The 16919-nt window shown below is 37.1% G+C and overlaps 1 protein-coding gene across 1 annotated transcript in view; it reads right to left on the bottom strand.

Moving 5' to 3' along the window:
* KCNJ16 (potassium inwardly rectifying channel subfamily J member 16) overlaps positions 1–16919 on the bottom strand; it is a 140260-nt gene that overhangs the window by 63276 nt on the left and 60065 nt on the right. The window lies entirely within an intron of this gene.

Raw genomic sequence — 16919 nt, 5'->3', positions numbered from 1 at the left:
TTCAATATTCCTTTTACTAACTTTTCCTTGCCTACTATAAATATCAATAAATAATTTCAAAAATAATAATAAAGAATAATACTCTTTAAAGGCACTATGTTTTTCATTCTATATATTTTAGCTTTTAGTTGAACGTCTTATTTCCTTTACTGAACTCTAAATATTAATGGGTAGGAACTTACTAAATCTTATTCATCTTTTTTTTTTTAATTTTTAATTTTTGTGTGTTTTCAGATGGGGTTTTCCTGTGTTGTCCAGGCTGGTCTTGAACTCCTGGACTCAGGCAATCCTCCCGCTTCAACCTCCAGAGTAGCTGGGACTATAGGCATGCGTCATTGTGCTTGACTCCCTCATTCATCTTTGAGTCCAACCAAGTGACTAACAGAAAGCTAGAATTCAGTACTAATAATACTAAGTAATGAATGCTTTTCTGAATTAAGCAAACAAACATATTAGGAAAATAAACCTGTTTGTCTTTTAGAGGTTTCTTCACCTTTTTCTTCAGTTTACTGTCTTAATGAGCTTCCCTATCACTGTCCATCGTCCATCTCTCCTGAGTCCCAAGACCTTCTTGCTGCCCTGATACCACAGCCTTACTAGGTTGTGCCCGAGTTGTGTCCTCTTGCTTCAGAATCCCAGTTCTCAAAATGTTCCTCTGAAGTGTCTCGATCACTTGAAGAGCTCTGTGTGTTTTATTGTGTTTCAAACCCTCCAGACCATATGGAATCAGAGGCAGAAGGAAAAGGGGGAAAAGAGCCAATTTGAATTTTCTTCCTCAAGGAGCAATTTTCCTAAGATTGAAATGAAAATTCCCATTCAGCATTTTCCTAAGATGATGTACTGTACTTCAACAATTATTTAAATAAAATGGATGAAATTGGCTGTATCGTTTGAAAGAATCTGATACATTGAATCATGCTACATTATCTCTCCCAGAGTGGGGAAAATGGAAAGAATACCTTAAAAAATCTTTCCTGGATGTTTAAGTTATATAGGTTTATTGTGGATACTATGAATAAGAGTGCAAAGAGGGGAGTAAAAAACAATCACAAGTCTCAATTTTCTTTTGTCAAATTATTTCCAGTCATTTTCTCTACTGTCTTAAGATAAAGTTGAGATTCAGTCAGATTTACAATTTTGAATCTTGCTTTTTAACCCTAGTCAAGGAGCTCTTGTCTGAATGCAAAGGAATGCATTTCCAACCATGGAATTCCCAACATGCAGGAGCTTTGAGTGAAGCAGATTTTTAGAGCATGTGTACTGGCTTTTTGGTACTCTCCAATCACAGTCACATTGACTGATACGATCTATGCTACGTTTTGGGGATTACTTGAAACCATACCTTGAGAGAGCTTTATAAACTATCATGTATCCACCAGATGTGACCCAGCATTTGAAGGGCATCCCCAAGTATTAGGTAAATTCTATTCTGCAAGAAGTGCTTATAAATTGAAAAGTTATCCTTCTCCCCTCCCCCCAAAAAAAAAAAAAAATGCTTTGCATGGGAATAGGAATTGTGTCGAAGGTAACTGATTTCATTTCAAAACATGCCCTCATTTTAAAGGCTAGTTTGCTCTTATTAATTCTTTTGCTATCCAAGGAGAGATTTCAAATAATTACTTGGATACTTCAAGCCCCAAACTCATAACTGGTTTCATTACCACATTGACTATTTTATTAGGAGGTACTTAAAGGAGATTAATCTGCCTTTATCACGTCCTCAGTTCTTCACTTTTCATAGAAGGTATAATCCTTTTCTTCCCAACTTGTACTCTTTCAAACCTCAGGAATGAATTGCAAAAATGAATATTCTTATTGCCTCACTGCCTTCCAAGATAGCTTTTTCTAATGCTTTTCTTCCCCCTAAAATAAGAATTAAAAGTGATATTTCTTTTGACAGCTGGTAACTAATCCCACCTTAGCAGGAAGGAGAACAGGAAGCCAGCAAAGGAATTTTCCATTCCCGTCTCTTTTAATTTTCCCTCACATCAGGTATTTTTCAAAATCTAGACATTTCCATTGAGTCTGTATATCTTCTTGTTTTGTCTACCAGAGTCACGTGTTCTTCAACTTCTCCTCTGCTGATGAGAAACCTGACTGAGTTTATGTTTGTATTTGGAGGAGAGAGAAATTGAGAACTTTTGAATCTCCAAAGGGAATATAATTGAAATGTGATGCCTTTGCTTATGCAAACAGACTTTTTTCCTTTTGTAAAGATAAAGTTCACACAGCTAGTCCATCAAACCACAAATCAGAATGTCTCATGTTGTAACAAGAGCTACAGCTTTGATTCCTACAATAAGTCTCTTTTGGTCTGCCTGGCTGCCTTTCTCTATTCCTTTCCCATCTCTCTCCCTCCTTTTTTTTCTCCCTCCCATCCTTCCTTTATTCCTTCCTTTTTTTCTTCTGTTTAATTTAAGGACTCTGTATTTTACTATGCTCCAAGCCCTCCAAAATGCATAGAAGGTGCAGAAGATAAAGGAAAAATAATTAACTCAAATTTGTTTTTCCAAGGAGCAATTCAGTTCAGCATTTTCAAAAAGAAAACAATGTATTCAATTTTTTAATGAGGATTTTTTTAAACGATGAGATTAGTTTTCTAAAGCTAATGGCTTGCACAAAATGTGACCGAAGGGTATTTAGGTAACTTGATGTCATTTCCAATGAAACAGTGTATCTAAGAGGATGTCTACTGTAACATGTTCAGTTACATATACTAAAAACAGCTCTCTAAAACTGAAGCAGACTTTTTCTGAAATGTGTATCTGACCCATATATGGCACAAATTTGCCTGGAAGACAGTAGGTGAGAGGGGAGGGGTGGAAAAGTGAGGAGTAAGTTAGAAGGAATAAGTTAATGAGTGCTGGAAGTAGCTGGTAGAGGCAGAGCTAAGCAGAAGGAAACGGAATAAAATGTCCTTATGTTATTTAACAGCTGACAAAAGTAAGCAAAAGAGGAGAAACGGAGTCACAGAGCGTTCTGAATTTTCTTTATCAGAGGATGCGGGGGTTACTTATTCTGAAGATTTTTCACTTCTTCAAAAGGAAATTCTTCAATGGCATCAATTAGGTAGAAGCAGCCAAGCATAGGGGCAACATCACCAGAGAAAAATCAGAAAATGGAATTCTCCTGTGAACAGAACTAACCAGATGTTTGACCCTTGTCAAGACACTATTTCTTTGGATCTTAGTTTTCTACTGTGCAAAATAAAACGGTTGGATGCCCTCTATTATCTCTTCTAAATGTACAATTGTTTCCTTTCTTTTCTGCATATTACAATAAAATGAAACTACATAAATAAGGACATAAATTTTGTCTTATTTTTCTTCCACACAGAATACTCCAAGTTTGGCACAGGGCTCAGCCCCATAACATGTGATCAATAAATATATATTTAAGGAATGAATGAATCTATGTAAGATGCTATATTTATACAAAGGCAAAAAGACTGATACATTGTTTCTTTTTAAAAAAGATTAACAGCCGAGATCGCGCCACTGCACTCCAGCCTGGGAGACACAGTGAGACTCCGTCTCAAAAAAAAAAAAAAAAAAAAAAAAAAAAAAAAAAGATTAACGTAGCCATTGGAATATTTCGTATAGGTGGTTGAATTGGATTCATGTAGACACAGTCTATCTGACAACAAAAAAATATAGTCACACTTATATAGTCTTATAATTTCATATGCTATTGCCCCAATGTAAGTGTTCTCATTAATTATGACTCTTCAAAATGGAACAGTTGGGTATATTTTTGCACATCTCCATCTCATTGTCATCTACACAGGTTGCTAATATTACGTTGATTAAAATATAGATCTAGGTAGGCTAGAATGAAAAGAGTTACTGTTCATATTTTACAAGCTCAGAAATCCTGAATTTGGTTGTGGATCTGTATTGTGCTGCATGGAGATAAAATAGAATTTCAATTTTCTTTTTTTCCTTCTTTTTTTTTTTTTAGCCCCCAACAAATTGACTGGCTATATTTATAATGCTCAGTTGTTTCAATAGCTTGTAAACCACAATCCAACTTAGGAAAGAACATACTTCATGTTTTAACTATTTGCTTTGATTTGTGCATGAGACAAAAAAAATGAATGAGCCAAACTTAACAAAATTGTATAGACAAATGACTACATACAATTATTCTAGAGAATTTATTTTGCATTTATGATTTCCTTTATCCTAATCTCTGCATTTCAAAAAACATAATACACTGTCTGTCACACACATGAACACACACATACACACACACACCCCACACACTACTATTTCAGATATATACATATTAAGGATTGGTAGAAAGATAAGAGGTTAGGTGCAGGTATGTTTAATTCACATTAAACATTAAAATCTTTGCAAGTGTGTTTATATAATGTTAAAATAACAAGATGGCAAATTAAAATATTTTTATTTAGCATTTGATTCAAATATGTAAATATTTAGTGCTCCGTAAACTAAGCACCTGGGTGATAAATTATTTACTTCTAATAAAGATGCTTTAATGTTACATCAAATGGGCTATATATTATCTAATCCCAAGCCTAAACCACTACCATTTAAAAATTTAATGAAAATGAATTGGATATGAAAACAGTTCAATCTATGTTATAGAATAAAACTATAATAGACAAAAATAGCACCCTCAAAGATTATGTTTAATATTATCCCAAATAGGTAAATAAAATACGTGAGTTTTAGTGATTTACAAAACAGGTATTTTAAAGTAAATTTAGAACAAATAAAATCAATGGTGTATCCACAAAGTATTTTAAAAAGGTCAGTGTTACAGATCATTACATTTCTAATGCTGAATTTAGAATGGGGTTTAAATGAATTTGCTTTCTCCTCTTATGCAAATTGATATCTCTGTGGAGGGAGGGGTGATAGAAAAAAACACACAACAGTGCATGCATATGTGTGTGATGTGTGCATGTGTCTGCTTTAACTGAAAAACTAAGAAACTAATGAAATAACACTCCAGTTGTTTAAATGAATAGAATGTTCTCGAGCAGGTAAAATGTTAGGCTTTATTGAAAGTGAGAAATAGGACTGTTAGCCCTGCATTTCTGATTCCTGAGCCCACCAATCTTTCTTTGCCTGCCCACAGAGCCAAAAGCCATATAATATCTCAGCAGAACAGAACATGTAAGGTTAACCTTCTCCTTCCACTTGAACCAATTTTCACAAAATGGAATCTAGTGGAAACACACACACACACACACACACACACACACGGCTCCCCAAATGCACATTGAAAAGTAATCCATTTTTTCACTCATCAGATAACAACACTTAATGACTTGGGTAACTCAGCTCCACTTTCCTATGGCCTTAATGAAAAGGCCAGTTCATTCCATTAGGAAATCAGTGAGATGAATCGTAATGAAAAACTGTGAAATTCTGCCAGGATTTAGCAAAGGCCATGAATAGCCCAGCTTAAAAGTTGAATTTCTTGTTTTCCTTCCTGTGTGGCTCTCTTTGAAAAGACAAGAAAATGGTACATTTGGGCTTCGGAAAATCCATCACAGAGTATGAGGCACTGCCAACTGGTTAGGTTCATCCTAGGTAAATAAAAACCATGGGGGCATTAGGAATACAACGACCAGAGGACAAATTTGAAAAAAAAGACAAAGCAGCATGTTGAGATTTTCTTGCTACTATAGTGAGGGTGGAGAAGAAATCCTATTTCATAGAAAATAGCACTTGCAGGGCTCAGAGTCCTGGCACATTAAAGTGTTTGGTGTCTCGTGTGCTTGTCATCCATGTGTTCTTTTCTGCCAGCACACTGCTCTCAGTGAGTTACGCTGTTAGTTCCACTATAACGTGACATAGTGGTCCTCAAAATTACCATACTATGCATCATCTTCAGTAAAAATCACAGGACTTTCAACAAAACAGAATTGGGAGCATAACACTCAACAATGTTACCAGAAGTACATTTTTTAAAAAGACAAGGACCTTGGCTAAGCATGGTGGCTCATGCCTGTAATCCCAGCACTTTGAGAGGCCGAGGTGGGAGGATCACTTGAGGCCAGGAGTTTGAGACCAGCCTGGGCAACATAGGCAGACTCCCTCTCTACAAAACATAAAAAATTCAGCTGGGCATGATGGTGCCTGTGGTCTCAGCTGCTCAAGAGGATGAAGCGGGAGGATCCCTTGAGCCCAGGAGTTTGAGGCTACAGTGAGCTAAGATCTTATCACTGCACTCCAGCTTTGGGAACACAGTGAGACTCTTCCTCTTAAAAAATTAAAAATAAAAAAATATGATAATAAATAATAAAAAATAAGAACCTAATGAAAAGGGTAGCATAGTTTTGCACATGGTCATTGTTAAGAAATGCATAGATACTATAATAAATACGACATTTTGCCTTGAAAAAACTGAAGTTTACTCATGGAAGTGGGCACTGAAAGAAATGTTTGCTGTTTTTGAGTTATCGTGAAATTGTCTGAAATCTGATGGTAACTTGTAACACCAGGATGGGTGAGCTTATACCGCACTGTGAACTGAGGTGGCTGGGAGATGATTGATTTTCTGCGTGTATTCTTACATAGATCAATTGAGCTGGGTGCAGATTTTATTGCATTTACTCTCAGAGGCAAAATTTCACATTGGCAAATAGAAAGTTGGCTCAAATTTTATGCTATGCTCAAGCAGACACATGTTCAAATTGTTCCCTCCTATATCAAGTGGACTGGAAGTAATTTGCATTTTAAAAACAAGTCTTATAGTATAATTGACTCTATTCTTGGATTATAACTATTTAATGCCTAAACAGTCAAATGAAGAGTGAAACTTTTTTTTTTTTTAACTCCATGGAGATTGTCAAAAACCTGTTTGGTGTTTTGCAGACATACAAATAATTCTACTTTTATATTTTTCACCTTTCCACAGTAATACTGTATATATGGTAGCCAAAGAAGTTGTTCAAGAGTTTCTTTTATTCTTATACATGGAGTGCCTTAGTGACTAGATTATGTTATCCTTCCAACTCATCTTCCATCTTTTATCCTAGACTTCAATTTTTAATTCTGCTATTTGTTTCAGATCTCAGTTATAGCATTCTAGAGCATATCAGCTCACCAGTGTTACACTCCAGGAAATTTATCTTACCCTTGAAACATTCTTTCCTTTTTGTTCATCTAAAGTTAGATTTGGTTGCTGTGGTGGTGGTTCTTTTGTTGTGGGCTTTTTTCCCTCAATTCTGTGGCACCAGTTCACTTACATAAAACACCCAAAGTAAATGCTTTTCAATACATCTCATCTGGTTTTTCAGCCATGTGCAGATTTACAATCTTCTCTGTCTAGGAATCTCACTTTTCCTAAAGTATTTTACAAGGATCCAATGTATATATAAAACAACAGGAACACCCACACCACGCTTGGCCTCTTTTCCATCATGTTTTTAATGCTAACCAAAGAAAACAACCTATAAAACACGCACACACGTATGTACACGGCAGATTTTCTTGTAAACATCCCTTCCATGATTAAATTGATTCCTGAGGAATTGGCTAAGATTACCAGTACCAAAGGTCATTTTCAAAACTTCCTGTGTCCCTGAAAATGTTTTGTGTTAATAATATGCATTAGTTTTATAGCCACTTAAGAATATCCCTTTTATGTCAAAGCAGAAACAGAGAGCCAAGATGAAAACAAGGAGAAAATCCCAACACCTCTATAGAATCAAACGCATATCGACTTTTGAAAATAAAAGCAGAGTTTTGAAAGACCCACTAACAGATTCAGTCTCTTGATACTTTATCTGAAGGTCTACAGACAGAAAGCAACGGGAAGCTGTCCCATTCAGGGACAGAATCCATGAATTGATCTGGACAGGATGATAGATGAGGAACAGGGGAGAAAGTCAGGGCTAGGATCTCTCTCACACACACACAGACACACACAAAAACAGAGGAAACAAATTCTCAATGTTCATAAACTTCCCAAACAAGATTACTTTGCCATTTTTAAAAAAGAAAATAAGGCTGGGCACGGTGGCTCACGCCTGTAATCCCAGCACTTTGGGAGGCTGAGACTGGCGGATCACCTGAGGTCGGGAGTTCAAGATCAGTCTGACCAACATGAAGAAACCCTGTCTCTATTAGAAATACAAAATTAGCCAGGCGTAGTGGCGCATGCCTGTAATCCCAGCTACTCAGAAGGCTGAGGCAGGAGAATCACTTGAACCCAGGAGGAGGAGGATGAGGTGAGCTGAGATCGCACCATTGCACTCCAGCCTGGGCAAAAAGAGTGACAGTACGTCGCAAAAAAAAAAAAAAGAAAAAAGAAAAGAAAAAGAAAAAAACTTTAGAGAACTTTTAAAACTTCACAACATTTAGGAATTTTTTTAAAAAGTATGAATCAGTAAATATCTATCTATCAACCACCCCTGGTCCTTCCTGGGGAACTTGGCTTGTCCTGCCAAATGAATATAGTATGTGAATGCGATATTTACTTTCTAGAATTGAAAGGAAATCGGTATATGTTTCATACAGGGAGACAAGATTTCATTGATGCCTTACCTATATTCTTTGAAGACAAATGTTTCCATTCCCTTTATGAAAGCAATATATTTTGCTTTGTCAGAATGACAAATTGAAATACGAAACACAATTCACTTTCATAAACCACAGATGGCTAGAGAGTCACTTTTCTTTTTTTCTTGAATACTAGAAATTATCAAAACCTGAAGTTTGATTGAGTAACTATCCCAAATCTCCCAAGATTGCTCATGAGCTTTCTAAAGTTTTAGGCAGACAAGGGGAATTTTTTTTTTTTTTTAAATCAGATTCTTTTTAAAATGGGAACTCAAATTACCAATGCCCTGCCCTTATTGGGTTACTGTTGTCATATGCTACATGAGATACTTTGTCTCATATGATTGTAATTACCAGCATAACCAAGCTATTAGAGTACTGCATCATGGCCAGCCTATAATACTGCCTAAAGTGATTTATCAAAAAAAAAAAAAGAAGAAAGAAAGAAAAAGAGCTACAGATAAATGAGCTATAGGAATTCCAGGGGCAGAAACTTTGAATTGTACTGTGTATTCGATTTGATAGCCTGGTCTGAAGCCCACTCATTTGGTCCAGCTCAGATATTAGTATTTGGAGGAGAGCAAAAAACAGTGTAATCAGCCCAAAGTACTCATGTCTCCTCAGTTCTAAGCTTGTGACAGGTGACATGTGTATAGATCCTTGGGACAGAAGGGGTAAGAAATGAGAAGAGCCTCGTGGTGAGAAAAGCCAGCTGAAACTCCTAAATATAAGTGCAAGTTGTTTGAGTAAAAAAGGGGAGTCAGTGGGAGAAAATTCCACAAGGAAATTATCATGTCGAGCTATGAATAGCAGCTATCTCCTATGTAGCATTTGCTAAGTGTCAGGCAGTCTGCTACGTGCCTTGTGTGTGTTATCTTGCTTAATCCTTCTAACCCTCCTTGCAAGTAAATACAAAATCATTACTCCCATTTTACAAATACAAATATTAGCCCGAAAAAGTTAACCTCAAAGGCACACAGCTAGTAAGGGTGCCAAGTTCTCTTCATCAGCGTTCTCCCTCCCACTCCCATCCTTTTGCATATGGTACCTGGGGCAGACTAGAAATGACCTGGTCGGTGTCTTTAATCTAAGCAAGAAATGTACTCTGGACTTAAAATTATTTTTTTAGGTGTTCTGTAAAGAGGAAAATGCACATTGGCAGAGCCCAGGAATTGACTGAATGTTAATTTTCCTAGATGTTGCAATTATTTTGAAAGGAAGTAGGAAGCAGCAGGAGCCAAACTTCCTTTAAGTCTCATCTTCACCATGAGTGGGCCAACGTGTTGTGTTAGTCATTTTTCTTCCTTCAACTCTCACCATTTCTTAAAAACCTTTCTTTTCCTCTGAGTGTTGGAACAGGGCTTATGTTGTCACTGAAGTCATCTGCAGGGTTAGTTGCGAGAAAACACCAATCTCTCTTGAAATAAGCACGCTTACTGGAGGTCACACAGGGCACTTGATTCATTTCCTGGAACGATTTTGAGCCCTTGAAACTGATACTGATTTGGAAGTGCCTGGATGTTCTGAACACCCAAACCACAGTATCATTGTAAAAAAAGAAAGTCAAGAACTGGTTCTATGGGATTACCCTAATGGCACTTTCATTTGACACTATAAAGAACAGGTTGAAATTTAAGAACTTGAGAAGATCTCAGTAAAGACAAAGAATTATGAGGTTGGAAAGGGATGTTCATTCTCACTTCAAAATCTGCAGGAAAAGTTGCCCAGCTTCATTTGTTCCTTAACTATATTTTAATGACAACAATCCTGTATGGTGACCTCCCCAGAGGGTTACTTCCGGTCAAACAATGTCAATTATAAATTTTAAATCTCACGAGACTGTTTACTTTAGCATTCAATTACCCAAGCTATGTTACTAAATGTTATTATATTTATTTATTTATTTATTGAGATGGAGTCTTGCTCTGTCACCCAGGCTGGAGTGCAATGGCACAATCTTGGCTCACTGCAAGCTCCGCCTCCTGGGTTCTTGCCATTCTCCTGCCTCAGCCTCCCAAGTAGCTGGGACTACAGGCGCCCGCCATACCCGGCTAATTTTTCGTATTTTCGGTAGAGACGGGGTTTCACCTTGTTAGCCAGGATGGTCTCGATCTCCTGACCTCGTGATCCACCCGCCTCAGCCTCCCAAAGTGCTGGGATTACAGGCGTGAGCCACCGTGCCCGGCTATGTTATTGTACTCATGGGTAAAATGACCAAATTTCATGAGGAAAAAATAGATCAGGATATATGGTCCAGGCAAATATGTTTCTGATTTGTGAGCTCATTTCCAAATAAACCACATTTAATTATCCCTTTGATGGATTGCTTTTATTAAAAAAACACCTGAGGGAATATAGGCAAACTGCCATAGAAAACCTGATTTCATGGTAATGGGGCATCTTTCCGAAGCATGAAACAAAAATAACTGTCACCATTTTGAAAAACCTTAAAGGCTTAGCAACCTCAATATTCTACCATTTTTATTTATTTTTAAAAATTTTAGTTTATTTTTTTTCAAGACAGAGTTTTGCTCTTGTTGCCCAGGCTGGAGTGCAATGGCGCAATCTCAGCTCACTTCAACCTCCGCCTCCTGGGTTCAAGCGATTCTCCTGCCTCAGCCTCCTGAGTAGCTAGGATTACAGGCATGTGCCACCAGGTCTGGCTAATTTTGTATTTTTTAGTAAAGATGGAGTTTCACCATGTTAGTTGGGCTGGTCTTGAACTCTTGATCTCAGGTGATCCACCCGTCTCAGCCTTCCAAAGTGCTGTGATTATAGGGATGAGCCACCATGCCCAGCTATTACCTTACTTTTTTTAAAGGAAGAAGGAAAAGAAGAAAAGAAAGAAGGGAGGAAGGGAGGAACGAAGGAAGGAAGGAAGGAAGGAAGGAAAGAAGGAAGGAAGGAAGGAAGGAAAGAAGGGAAAGAAGAAGGGAAAGAAAGAAAGAAAAAAGTTACTTATCACCTTGAAAGTTAGAAATACATTAACATTTACATTTCAAGTGAAAGTAACTGAGTTAAAAGATGTGATAATATTTTTAACATTAGCTACTAGTTACAATATTTTGAAACTCATGCAAGTTTGCTTTGAAAACACAAAGGACTCTCATGTATTAACCCGTTAACACACATAAGTCCACTTCAATTTTTTTTTTTTAATTCTGTCTATATAATCTATTTTCTACTATTCAGGATCATCAGTGTGGAATGTTAGAGAGTCAGAGAACTAGAATTCAGAATTAGAGTTACAATTTTGTCACATCTAGTAGGCATAATCCAGTGTAATCCAGTTTCACTCCAAATTCGTTTCAATTTTGTCCTCTACTTTCTTGCAGTACTTTGGTCCATGCATTTCAGGAAAGTGGGTTTTTACAAATCATCAGGAGGGAGAAAAAGCCTGGAGGACCAAGAGAACAAAATCTGCTCTATCCTAGAAAAACTGTCCTCTTTCTCTTTTTCTTTCTTGTCTTTGTCTTCTCCTGGCCCAGTGATCCCTTGTAAATTTCCTAAAAGTCTGGCTGAGGTCTAGATAGAATTTCAAAATACATACACACAACGGTGGCCAGTGAGGTGGGAATCTCCACACCTTAAACCTTACAAGAATCATTTATAATAAGAATAGATACTTACAGATTTGAGTGAAAGTTTGTTGTTAAACTGTTGAGTCATTTCCAGAAGTCAGACTTTATTTCTTCTTACTTCTACATCACTGAATTAATTTAATCTACCTGAGACCAGAACTCAGGAAGATTCGAGGTCTATAGTCTCACACCACCTACTGTTCCCCAGTTTTACATTTATAAGGCTCAGCTGCTCCACCCTGCCCCAGTCTCAGTTAAAATGAAAGGTTTGTCATAGGGGCTAGAACACATCTGTAGTATGAAAATATTTGGGCAAAATTTGTATTGTGTATCTCTTACATATGGATTAGTTTGTTTGCCTAATTGAAAAGGTCTAAAGCCTAGAATCATTAAATATACTGAACCAGTCACTTACTAGAGACCCGTGCATCTTTCATAAACTCACTCCTGCTCCTTCCCAGGCAAAATGTGCTTCCAGAGCACATTGTTCAGGCTCAAGTATCACATTTGTAACTATAAATTCTGATGATTTCTTTGAATATCTCTCTTCCCCCATCATACTATGAACTCCTCAAGGTCCCGTCTTTATCATCTTGGTATCTACCACCCACCCTCCTGTCTCCCCAAGCCTTCATGGTAACTGAGAGGAAACAGGTGCTCAATATGTACTTCTTAAATACATACAAAAACAAACGAAGAAAGGACCTTTGGTTGTCCTTCCTGTGAATTAATGCCTGTTCTTAAGACAAAATTGGGCATATGTTATTTCGCAACTACAGCTGGCCCTGTGTATCCATGGGTTGTGCATGCATAGATTCAACCAACCTCAGAGCAAAAATATTAAAACAAAATAAAAACAAAAATACAACAAAATAATACAAATAAAAAACAACACAGTATAACATCTATTTATATAGCATTTCCATTGTAAGTAATCCAGAGATGATTTAAAAAAAAAAAAAAAACGTGGGACGATGTGTGTAGGCTATACAGAAGTAATATGCCATTTTATGAGTGACTTGGATCCTGAAATTTTAAAGTCACCAAGGGCCCCAGAACCAATCTTCCATAGATACCAAGAGGTTACTATATCCTATATCCTTTCTCAGAAAGTGGGCAGGCACTGTGAGATAGAAATTTCTTCCTCAGTCTGATTTTGTCTAATCTTTTTACTATGCCATGAAGGCAAAGCTATAAGCTTCTCATTTGCTGAAGGCAAGCCTGCTTTTTGATTGCATTTTGCAGCCTGCCCTCTGCTTTTCAATTACTCTCATCACACAAAAACACAACGTCATACTTTGGTATGGTTACATCACTGCAAGAGAATCCACATTTTTCCAGTCTATTAAAAATGACATTTATTATTTATTGATTCTATTCAAGATTAATATGTTTTGAAGGCCTGCTATGTTGCTCTCAGGACTCAGAAAAATAAAATGAGATCTCAATGGTTGGTTGTTGCAAATAGATACCTTCCAAGACTTTAAAAGAATTAAATGAAGACCAACTTTTCTTTAGAATTCTGGCTGATATATCTTAAATAAAGTTTCCTATTGCAGCCATGATTTTGTGGTAGGATTAAAACGATCAAACTGGATAGTCTGAATTTCAGAAATCAATCACTCCTGTTTGTGCAAGAATTCCAAGGAAGGAAAAATGCTGCAGAGGTCAGAGGGCTCATGGTAAGAGAGAAAAGTCCACAGACCCAGTTTCAAAGATCCACCCCCACTAGAAGTGTGATATTCAGCAACAAGACACCTGCATCTGGCGAAGAAAGAGGCTTTCAGAGAGTCAGCTGAAAAAGAGTAGCAAAGCCCCAAAATGAATTGCCTTTGCACCTTTAAGTCTTAAGTAGTAACTGAGAGTTTGTAAGTGTCATTGACAACATTGAGTGGAGGGATATTATGAAGTTGCATTTTTCAATTTTCTCCAGTTGCAAAAGAAAATGTAACAGCTGAATTATAAGTCAGGGCCACAGTACTGCCAACAGAGTATGAAAGCAATCCAAAGGGTTTTGCTTCTGTGCATGACCCAGCAATTCCAATAGCGAGAAGTTAGAATGGTAAATTTCCTAACATCTGAAGTCTCTGTCAGAGTAAAGGCAACACCTGACTGATGCATTATCTTCCTACTGAGGCTCTGCATTTAAGAAAAAATTTCAAGTATTTGCTCAGGTAAGTGAGTCTCTCAGACTGAGAGAGAGCCATACATCTCTGGACTTTTAACTCCAGAAATATTTTTAAAAGTAAGAAACACTTTTAGAGGTTTAAGAGAGGTGGGCTACCTGAGCTCTGTTTCTTACCAGCACAACAACATCACCAGATCTTCTGCAATATTAAGATGAAAATATATTAAGACAAAAGATATTATTATCTGAGAAGCATTGGAAGAATCACAGACTCCATCAATTGGTGGCTAGTAATGTTAAATTTACTACCACCACCACCAACAGAAACAAACAAAACAGTTTCATAGACCTCTCTTACTTGGGTTGGTGTATTATTCTCTGACTACTTAAATGCTAATACATTCATGCTTTAAAATCTCTCCTTTAAAGTTCATCTGTAATAGAAGAGATAAATGTAACACAGTGAGCCTTCAGCATTCATGGTAAACGCTAAGGGTTGATACTGATTAGAAACTTACCAAAAATTATGGGAAGAGTCTCTTGATGAAATAAAATTTGAGCTTTTAATTCAATTAAATTTAGCTTGTAAATTAAGAATAATTGGGACTTGCTTTAAGGTTTTTAGGTGGAACTTCAGGTCATGTTTCTGTTGATTTAACAAATGACATAGAAGCTCTTATTTTTCAAATACATTTTCCCTCCTGGGTCTCTAGCTCTTTAAGGATTAACTGTTTAAAATGATCTAATCTTCCTACTTGCAGACAGAGACTTAGCTCTAATAATATGATTAATTCATTTCTCTATCAAATAATAACATGAAAAATATTAGATTCAGGGAATAAACCCCAAAGTCTAATAATTTAAAGATATAATCAGATATATACTATATAAAATAATCCTGTCATTAGATGTACCTCTCATTTTAAAATATAATAAAACTTATAGTTTAAAAACCTAAAATCAGCCCTATGAAACATGTTAGAAGCTTGGAAGTTGCTGCCACAAGTCAAAGTGAAACTGCCTTTGCAAAAAATCTTAAGTGAGGAAATTATATCAGTGAAACAGATCAGACCTAACTGACCCCATCTTCCTTCTAACCTTGAAACTGTCTTTGTTCATTCCGGGGTGTAGGCCAAACTAGCCTTGGGAAGGAATTTGTAGTTTAAACTCTGAAATAAAATGGATAACAGTCCTTTCCTGAAAAGCGCCTTCTTGCCTAGGGACCCGTCTGCCTTTGTAGGACCAACAAATTAGCTACAAGATTAGAAATGACGGTTTAGGGGCCATGCAGCCTCTGACTGCAAGAGTCTGAACCTCCCCAAAATCGCTCCTGGGAATAACATCACTGTAGTAAAGTCTAAGATCAGTGTTTGAGCTATTTACAGACCCTGCATTCTGATGTAGCATATGACACCACCCAGACGACACCACCCGGACTGATAATACAGCTCAGCCAGTTCTGCAATCCCACCTAGGAATGTAAGCCAGCAAGAACTCACTTCGACCTCCTATGAGTTTACCTTCAACGCAACCAGCCAGTACTTCCAACAAACTATCCTTAACAACTCTGATCGGGAAGACTGATTTGAGTAATAATAAAACTCCCATCTCCTGCATAGCCGACTCTGCTTGAATTACTCTTCCTCCATTGCAGTTCCACTGTCCTGATAAGCCGGCCCTGTCCAGGCAGTAGGCAAGGTGAACCCTTGATTACAAAAGGATGAAGAAACTGAAGAATCAACAACTCTTAGATCGATCAGAGAAGCGAGGGCACAGGGCAAACTGCTGCCTTCAAAATTGGATAAGTCAAGAGGTGAATTAAAAAAAAAAAAAAAATCACAGCTTAGTAGAACAGAAACCTCCAAGGGAATCAGTTTTGAGTAGGAAAACCTGAACTGCAATTGATGAATTGATGAATTTCTGGAGGTCAGTGTAAACAAGTCCGAAAGATAAAACTCCAGGGAGATCCAGTCCTGGAGTGGGTGGTTGAGGGGAGGAGAGACACACTTTTGAGTTTTGCCTCCAGGAGTTACACCAAGTTCTCACGGTAAATATTGGCAGAAAAATTTTAAAAATTAAAAATCCCCTCATGCTTCTGGCATGGGAAGGGGAAAGGAGGCATTTTGACATCACTGGAGAGCATTCTTGTCTTCTTAAGAAGATCTCTCATCAGGAGAAACTAGTTAACTAGTTAACTCCTATACCGGCAGAAAATTTTTGCCAAAGACATATCTGATAAGGGACTATTATTCAATATATACAAAGAACTCTCAAATCTCAACAATAAGAAAACAAACAATCTGATTGAAAAAATAAGTCAAAGACTTAACAGCCACCTTATCAAACAGCCACCTATCATATGCTTTTTCATAAGCATATGAAAAAACACTCCATATCGTATGTCATTAGAGAAATGCAAATTAAAAAAACTTGATGTCACTCTATACTTATTAGAATGATCAAAATCCAGAATACTGACATTAAATGCTGGGGAAAATGTGGAGCAACAGGAACTCTGATTTATTGCTGGTGCCAACACAAAATGGTACAGCCACTTTGGAAGACAGATTGGTGGTCTCTTGTAAAACTAAACATACTCTTACCATATAATCCTGCAATTGAGTCCCTCAGTATTTACCCAAAGGGGATGAAAACTTATGTCACACA

Source organism: Papio anubis, chromosome 17 (assembly GCF_008728515.1).
Source record: "Papio anubis isolate 15944 chromosome 17, Panubis1.0, whole genome shotgun sequence".
Classification (NCBI taxonomy): Eukaryota; Metazoa; Chordata; class Mammalia; order Primates; family Cercopithecidae; genus Papio; species Papio anubis.
The sequence above is the reverse complement of the archived record's forward strand: the minus strand, read 5'-3'. Positions and strand labels throughout refer to the sequence as shown.